The sequence below is a fragment of the Bactrocera dorsalis genome, unplaced genomic scaffold (genome assembly GCF_023373825.1).
Source record: "Bactrocera dorsalis isolate Fly_Bdor unplaced genomic scaffold, ASM2337382v1 BdCtg032, whole genome shotgun sequence".
In the NCBI taxonomy this organism is placed as follows: domain Eukaryota; kingdom Metazoa; phylum Arthropoda; class Insecta; order Diptera; family Tephritidae; genus Bactrocera; species Bactrocera dorsalis.
This window is the reverse complement of record NW_026038083.1, coordinates 120,001-130,000: the sequence shown is the minus strand read 5'-3', so window position 1 is coordinate 130,000 and position 10,000 is coordinate 120,001. Positions and strand designations below refer to the sequence as shown.

At 28.0% G+C, this 10,000-nt stretch overlaps 2 non-coding genes and 1 pseudogene across 2 annotated transcripts; all 3 read right to left on the bottom strand.

Annotated features, from left to right (window-relative positions):
- The window catches only part of LOC125780006 (large subunit ribosomal RNA), a 5,704-nt pseudogene extending 3,594 nt beyond the window's left edge, over positions 1-2,110 (bottom strand).
- A 496-nt stretch (positions 2,111-2,606) lies between these two features.
- LOC125779995 (5.8S ribosomal RNA) lies at positions 2,607-2,785 on the bottom strand. The gene has a single exon (XR_007423495.1). It is a non-coding gene; the product is annotated as a 5.8S ribosomal RNA (ribosomal RNA).
- A 762-nt stretch (positions 2,786-3,547) lies between these two features.
- LOC125780002 (small subunit ribosomal RNA) lies at positions 3,548-5,537 on the bottom strand. The gene has a single exon (XR_007423502.1). It is a non-coding gene; the product is annotated as a small subunit ribosomal RNA (ribosomal RNA).
- Between the last annotated feature and the right edge of the window lie 4,463 nt (positions 5,538-10,000).

Sequence of the window (10,000 nt, the reverse complement as noted above, 5' to 3'; positions counted from 1 at the left end):
AATATCGACACAACAGTAAATGTCATGCTCTTCTAGTCCATCTACCATATCTCTCTTCGAAAGACTTCCATGGTAGTACGACTATAAAACAGAAAAGAAAACTCTTCCGATACCTCTCGACGGCTTCTTTATGGTCGTTCCTGTTGCCAGGATGAGCACAAGGCCCATTTTTAATAACAAACGGATACTCAACAGGTTACGGAATTGGAACCGTATTCCCTTTCGTTCAAAATTATTCAAGTGTTTAATTACTATGAAATAAAAAAATTAAATTTCACTTCATTTCATTAAAACTTGAAAATTTTCGGCTTTCGCCTTGAACTTAGGACCGACTAACTCGTGATCAACCACTGTTCACACGAAACCCTTCTCCACTTCAGTCCTCCAAGGTCTCATTCGATTATTTGCTACTACCACCAAGATCTGTACCAATAGCGGCTCCATGCAGGCTTACGCCAAACACTTCTAAGCACACCATTGTACCCTCCTACTCACTAAAGTTTCAAAATTTATAATCCAACCGAAATTGTATTATAAATCATCTACTTTAGCGGTAATGTATAGGTATACAACTTAAGCGCCATCCATTTTAAGGGCTAGTTGCTTCGGCAGGTGAGTTGTTACACACTCCTTAGCGGATTACGACTTCCATGTCCACCGTCCTGCTGTTTTAAGCAACCAACGCCTTTCATGGTATCTGCATGAGTTGTTAATTTAGGCACCGTAACATTACGTTTGGTTCATCCCACAGCGCCAGTTCTGCTTACCAAAAGTGGCCCACTGGGCACATTATATCATAACCTCAACCTTCATATCAAGAAAGGTGAGGTTCTTACCCATTTAAAGTTTGAGAATAGGTTAAGGTCGTTTCGACCCTAAGGCCTCTAATCATTCGCTTTACCAGATAAGATTATTTTACATAATATTTAAATGCACCAGCTATCCTGAGGGAAACTTCGGAGGGAACCAGCTACTAGATGGTTCGATTGGTCTTTCGCCCCTATACTCAATTCTGACAATCGATTTGCACGTCAGAACTGTTTCGGTCTTCCATCAGGGTTTCCCCTGACTTCAACCTGATCAAGTATAGTTCACCATCTTTCGGGTCACAGCATATATGCTCAAGGTACGCTCCAGTTAGAGGTATAAATAATAATAAATTACCATTATACATAACTATATGGAACGCCCCGGGATTGAATTAATAGTGTAATACACTAAAAATTAATCCCATACAGTTAAGTTAATTACGCCATTAGGTTTAATATAACCCAATGACTTGCACATATGTTAGACTCCTTGGTCCGTGTTTCAAGACGGGTCCCGAAGGTATCCTGAATCTTTCGCATTGTTAATCATATAAATGCATACAATTAATATTAAAATCAATGATAATAATATTATTGTAAAATTCAAAAGAATTTTAGCATTATATATAATAAAATCTATCAACACTTTATCAAATCATCAGTATTTATTCTATGTTAATAAGCTAAAAGCAAATTAATTTGAATAAACTTAAAACCAATGATCTTTTGATAAATACTTTATTATGTTAATAGATTACAATGTCCTTATATGAAAAAAATGCACACTATTACTATAATATTTAAAATTAAATACCACAGTTATAATGATGAATTTTTCATAATGGATATTCAGGTTCATCGGGCTTAACCTCTAAGCAGTTTCACGTACTATTTAACTCTCTATTCAGAGTTCTTTTCAACTTTCCCTCACGGTACTTGTTTACTATCGGTCTCATGGTTATATTTAGTTTTAGATGGAGTTTACCACCCACTTAGTGCTGCACTATCAAGCAACACGACTCTTTGGAAATATCTTTCTAGTAATCATTAACGTTATACGGGCCTGGCACCCTCTATGGGTAAATGGCCTCATTTAAGAAGGACTTAAATCGTTAATTTCTCATACTAGATATTAAGATATTCCATACACTGCATCTCACATTTGCCATATAGACAAAGTGACTTAGTGCTGAACTATTTTCTTTTCGCTCGCCGCTACTAAGAAAATCCTTGTTAGTTTCTTTTCCTCCCCTCATTAATATGCTTAAATTCAGGGGGTAGTCCCATATGAGTTGAGGTTGTATAAAAAATTTATTATTATTATTATTTTTTTTTTTTTTTTTCGCTATTTTAAAGAAACATATTTTATATCTCGATACCATTTTATAAATTTCTAATAATAAACATAAAATCTTTTCATCCCAATTCAAATTATTAATACATTTCATATTATTAAAATATATATAATTTTAAATCACTCCACTTTTTAAATAAATACCATTAGGGACTTAAGGTCTAGGTCACAATATGAATATATTTTATGCTAGACTGTCCTCGTAATGTATTTATTTAAATATATTTTAAATAATATTGAAATTTTTTTTTTATTTTGGGAATACTAAGATTCTCATTTATTATAAAATTTCGTTCAAATATGAGGTATTCAAGAATATATTGTATATATTTCTTTTTATGCTATTAATATTATGGATTGGAAAACACAATCCAATAATATACCATATGCTTAAATTCTTTTAATTAACTAAAAGAATAAGCAACTAATTTAGCATAGTCTTACAACCCTCAACCATATGTAGTCCAAGCAGCACTTTAAAATTAATTAAAGTACATAACAGCATGGACCGCAATATGCGTTCAAAATGTCGATGTTCATGTGTCCTGCAGTTCACACGATGACGCACAGTTTGCTGCGTTCTTCATCGACCCATGAGCCGAGTGATCCACCGCTTAGAGTAAAAATTTTTTGTGTTTTTTGATTCAAAGTCAAGAGTTTTTAATTTATTGAAAGAATAATAATAATAATATTTATAACAAATTTTTAAAATAAAATTCCAACACATCTTTCAATAAATTGTAATTTTAAACCCAAACATTTGCAAGCTGCGCATGTCTTAGGTCAACAAAAACAGCAATACCAGTTTTTAGTTATTCTCTTTTATTTGTGCATTTAACCATAACTTCTTGAATAAAAACAGACCAGAGTATATTTATATACTATACTACGTATATGATATGTATATAATACATATACTTATACTAACGTATATGACACATGTATATAACATATACTTAAACACAAATAGAAAATAACCATAAAAAAGGAATTGCACGTTAATGTGAACAAATTAACTTATCATTTTTATAATAATAAGTACAGCTATATATGTTTAAAGGTTTTTTAGCGTTCAAATACAATGTATGCGAAATTCCCAATATATGTATAATATACTGTTCATAATGCATTACAAGGAGTAAAAAAAAAAAAAAGAAAAAAAAGAAAAACACTCAAATATGTTTTATACGAATTATTGATATACCCATAAGATTTATATAATAATTATCAATAATTCAAAACATATCGAATGAAAAGAACAAAAAGAAAAAAAAATGTATATTTTTTTTTTCTTTTTTATTCTTTTTTTTTTTTTTTTTGTTTTGTTTGTTTTCTTTTTTTATATATATATATATATATTATATTTTTTCGGATAGGAACACAATAATGATCCTTCCGCAGGTTCACCTACGGAAACCTTGTTACGACTTTTACTTCCTCTAAATAATCAAGTTCGGTCAACTTTTGCGAAACAACCGTGAAACACAAGGCGTCACAGTGATCACGTCCGGAGACCTCACTAAATAATTCAATCGGTAGTAGCGACGGGCGGTGTGTACAAAGGGCAGGGACGTAATCAATGCGAGTTAATGACTCACACTTACTGGGAATTCCAAGTTCATGTGAACAGTTTCAGTTCACAATCCCAAGCATGAAAGTGGTTCAGCGGTTTACCCGGACCTCTCGGTCTAGGAAATACACGTTGATACTTTCATTGTAGCGCGCGTGCAGCCCAGGACATCTAAGGGCATCACAGACCTGTTATTGCTCAATCTCGTTACTGCTAGACGCAATTTGTCCATTTAAGAAGCTAGTGTCCTTATAATGGGACAAACCAACAGGTACGACTCCACTTATATAAACACATTCAAACACTTGTCCATTCAAGATGAACGCATGAATGAAGGCTATATAAGCTTCAACACCATAATCCTGAAAGCATCTATTTAATATATTTGAGTCTCGTTCGTTATCGGAATTAACCAGACAAATCACTCCACGAACTAAGAACGGCCATGCACCACCACCCATAGATTCGAGAAAGAGCTATCAATCTGTCTTACACGCTTATGTTCGGACCTGGTAAGTTTTCCCGTGTTGAGTCAAATTAAGCCGCAGGCTCCACTCCTGGTGGTGCCCTTCCGTCAATTCCTTTAAGTTTCAGCTTTGCAACCATACTTCCCCCGGAGCCCAAAAGCTTTGGTTTCCCGGGAAGCGACTGAGAGAGCCATAGTAGTAGCTACACCCAATTGCTAGCTGGCATCGTTTATGGTTAGAACTAGGGCGGTATCTGATCGCCTTCGAACCTCTAACTTTCGTTCTTGATTAATGAAAACATCTTTGGCAAATGCTTTCGCTTAAGTTAGTCTTACGACGGTCCAAGAATTTCACCTCTCGCGTCGTAATACTAATGCCCCCAAACTGCTTCTATTAATCATTACCTCTTGATCTAAAAACCAATGAAAGTAGAACAGAGGTCTTATTTCATTATTCCATGCACAAAATATTCAGGCATTTGGAGCCTGCTTTAAGCACTCTAATTTGTTCAAAGTAATTGTACCGGCCCACAACAACACTCGATGAAGAGCACTGAAGCAGGTTTAAATAGGAGGAATATATAAAAAATACATTGTATTAATTATATATAAGAACTCCACCGGTAATACGCTTACATACATAAGGTAATGTACATACCACAATTATAGTTGTACTACCCGTATGAAGCACAAATTCAACTACGAACGTTTTAACCGCAACAACTTTAATATACGCTATTGGAGCTGGAATTACCGCGGCTGCTGGCACCAGACTTGCCCTCCAATAGGTCCTTGTTAAAGGATTTAAAGTGTACTCATTCCAATTACAGGGCCTCGGATATGAGTCCTGTATTGTTATTTTTCGTCACTACCTCCCCGAACTGGGAGTGGGTAATTTACGCGCCTGCTGCCTTCCTTAGATGTGGTAGCCGTTTCTCAGGCTCCCTCTCCGGAATCGAACCCTGATTCCCCGTTACCCGTTGCAACCATGGTAGTCCTAGATACTACCATCAAAAGTTGATAGGGCAGACATTTGAAAGATCTGTCGTCGGTACGAGACCATACGATCTGCAAGTTATCTAGAGTTCAACCAATATAACGATCTTACGATCGCTTGGTTTTAGCCTAATAAAAGCACACGTTCCAAAAGGTCCGTGTTTATTTTGCATGTATTAGCTCTAGAATTACCACAGTTATCCAAGTAACTGTTAACGATCTATGGAACCATAACTGATATAATGAGCCTTTTGCGGTTTCACTTTTAATTTGTTTGTACTTAGACATGCATGGCTTAATCTTTGAGACAAGCATATAACTACTGGCAGGATCAACCAGAATAATATTATTTATATTATTTTTTATATAATATTTTTTTATATTATATAAAATTTTAAATGATATTTTCTTATTTGAAAATTACACAATACAATACACAAAACATAAAAAGACAACCTTTATATACAAACACAGACAACACATTAACTTTTTTATAAAGCTCTTCCTTTTATTTATCGCTTGCTTTATATATTTTTTTGTCGATTTTTTTATAAAGCTTTATTTTGATTGCTTTTATACATATATTCTTATGGTAGCCCCAAATACCATTTTTTATTCATTTATATATATAAATATATATTTATTAATTCTTATATTGTGCCTTCTTTCATTCAGTCCAATTAAATTGGAACTGTCGTTTGTTTGTTATGTGTGTTGTGTTGCAATACGGCGGTTGCTTATTATTTTTGCCTTTTGTATCGTGAAAAGAATTTTCGTTCTCTTATACATATTATTATTTAATTATGTAAGAACGATATTTCTTCTTATATTAGCTAAACTTTCAAATAATATCATTTTTTATACATTTTACTTTATTTCAATGCATAATGTGTATATATCTTTTTTAAGAATATATACATTTTTTCTTTGATTTGAAATTAATAATTTCAAATTCAATTATATTTATTTTTAATTAATAAATATATGATATGAAAGTATTTTTTTGAGCGTAATAACCATAAATATTTCACTTAATTTAATACAATTCCATTAGCACATATATTTTATGTGTAATAAGAATAGTTTAAAAGAAAGTTAAAATATTTCTTTCATATGCTACTGGTTAAGTATAGAATATTAAATTTCGTCATATTGTTTTAATATAACAAAATTTGTCCATTTAAACTAACTGCAGCAGGTACCAGGAATAAAAAAGAATCCACAAATTTACGTATACAAATTACTTACTGAAATACTTATAAAATAAAACTTTTTCATATAAATACTTAACTTATAAAGTCATAGAAGTATAAAAATTTTCATATAAATACTAAGTTCATAAAGTCATACAAGTATAAAAATTCTCATACAAGTACTAAATGAAAAATTTCATACCAGTAAAAAAGCGTAGTCAACTAAAATATATGGAAATATATAGAGATATAACATATATTAACTAGTTTTCACTAATAAAAAATTCTCATATAAGTACTAACTTATAAAGTCATACAACTAATCATTTTCATATAAGTACTATTTCAGTCATGTCAATTTGAAAAAATTTGTGCAGATTTGTTATAAATATTTGCTGCCACGTTGACCTCACCAACCCGAAATCGTATGGAAAATTTACTTTGACCCATTTAAAATTTACAAACTCAAATATCCATAGGTAATTTATATGATTTTCAGAGCTCTCTATGGTTATAAGCAAACTTATAACATCAAAAGTATTTTTGCACACTGTTTTTTTTTTGAAAATTTATTACTTATATGAAAATTTATTACTTACATGACTTTATAAACTTAATACTTATATGAAAATTATTTACCTGTATGACTTTTAAACTTATTACTTATATGACTTTTACACTTAATACTTATATGAAAATTTATTACTTACATGACTTTATAAACTTAATACTTATATGACTTTTACACTTAATACTTATATGAAAATTATTTACCTGTATGACTTTTAAACTTATTACTTATATGACTTTTATACTTAATACTTATATGAAAATTTATTACTTATATGACTTCTTGACTTATATAAACTTAATACTTATATGAAAATTTATTACTTACATGACTTTATAAACTTAATACTTATATGACTTTTACACTTAATACTTATATGAAAATTATTTACCAGTATGACTTTTAAACTTATTACTTATATGACTTTTATACTTAATACTTATATGAAAATTATTTACCTGTATGACTTTCAAACTTATTACTTATATGACTTTTACACTTAATACTTATATGAAAATTATTTACCTGTATGACTTTTAAACTTATTACTTATATGACTTTTACACTTAATACTTATATGAAAATTATTTACTTGTATGACTTTTTGACTTATATAAACTTAATACTTATATGAAAATTTATTACTTACATGACTTTATAAACTTAATACTTATATGACTTTTACACTTAATACTTATATGAAAATTATTTACCAGTATGACTTTTAAACTTATTACTTATATGACTTTTATACTTAATACTTATATGAAAATTTATTACTTACATGACTTCTTGACTTATATAAACTTAATACTTATATGACTTTTACACTTAATACTTATATGAAAATTATTTACCTGTATGACTTTTAAACTTATTACTTATATGACTTTTACACTTAATACTTATATGAAAATTATTTACCTGTATGACTTTTAAACTTATTACTTATATGACTTTTATACTTAATACTTATATGAAAATTTATTACTTATATGACTTCTTGACTTATATAAACTTAATACTTATATGACTTTTATACTTAATACTTATATGAAAATTTATTACTTACATGACTTTATAAACTTAATACTTATATGACTTTTACACTTAATACTTATATGAAAATTATTTACCTGTATGACTTTTAAACTTATTACTTATATGACTTTTACACTTAATACTTATATGAAAATTTATTACTTATATGACTTCTTGACTTATATAAACTTAATACTTATATGACTTTTATACTTAATACTTATATGAAAATTTATTACTTATATGACTTCTTGACTTATATAAACTTAATACTTATATGACTTTTACACTTAATACTTATATGAAAATTATTTACCTGTATGACTTTTAAACTTATTACTTATATGACTTTTACACTTAATACTTATATGAAAATTATTTACCTGTATGACTTTTAAACTTAATACTTATATGACTTTTATTCTTAATACTTATATGAAAATTTATTACTTATATGACTTCTTGACTTATATAAACTTAATACTTATATGAAAATTATTTACCTGTATGACTTTTAAACTTATTACTTATATGACTTTTACACTTAATACTTATATGAAAATTATTTACCTGTATGACTTTTAAACTTATTACTTATATGACTTTTACACTTAATACTTATATGAAAATTATTTACTTGTATGACTTTTAAACTTATTACTTATATGACTTTTATACTTAATACTTATATGAAAATTTATTACTTATATGACTTCTTGACTTATATAAACTTAATACTTATATGACTTTTATACTTAATACTCATATGAAAATTATTTACCTGTATGACTTTTTGACTTATATAAACTTAATACTTATATGACTTTTACACTTAATACTTATATGAAAATTATTTACCTGTATGACTTTTAAACTTATTACTTATATGACTTTTACACTTAATACTTATATGAAAATTTATTACTTGTATGACTTTTTGACTTATATAAACTTAATACTTATATGAAAATTTATTACTTACATGACTTTATAAACTTAATACTTATATGACTTTTACACTTAATACTTATATGAAAATTATTTACCTGTATGACTTTTAAACTTATTACTTATATGACTTTTACACTTAATACTTATATGAAAATTATTTACCTGTATGACTTTTAAACTTATTACTTATATGACTTTTATACTTAATACTTATATGAAAATTTATTACTTATATGACTTCTTGACTTATATAAACTTAATACTTATATGACTTTTATACTTAATACTTATATGAAAATTTATTACTTACATGACTTTATAAACTTAATACTTATATGACTTTTACACTTAATACTTATATGAAAATTATTTACCTGTATGACTTTTAAACTTATTACTTATATGACTTTTACACTTAATACTTATATGAAAATTTATTACTTATATGACTTCTTGACTTATATAAACTTAATACTTATATGACTTTTATACTTAATACTTATATGAAAATTTATTACTTATATGACTTCTTGACTTATATAAACTTAATACTTATATGAAAATTATTTACCTGTATGACTTTTAAACTTATTACTTATATGACTTTTACACTTAATACTTATATGAAAATTATTTACCTGTATGACTTTTAAACTTATTACTTATATGACTTTTATACTTAATACTTATATGAAAATTTATTACTTATATGACTTCTTGACTTATATAAACTTAATACTTAATATTTATATGAAAATTAATTACTTGTATGACTTTCTGACTTATACGACTTTATAAAGTTAATACTCATATGAAAATAATTTACCTGTATAACTTTTTAAACTATATTCTTTTATTTGTATTTCTATATTACTTTTGGTATATTATAATATTTGTCAAATGAGATTTGCAATAATTACACCATTTTGTATTTTGCGTAAAAATACTTAGTTTTGTGTTATGATTATGTCAAATATTTATTATAATATACCATTACCCACCGTTTTGTATCACTATATTATATATGATTTTATTTGTATATTATAATG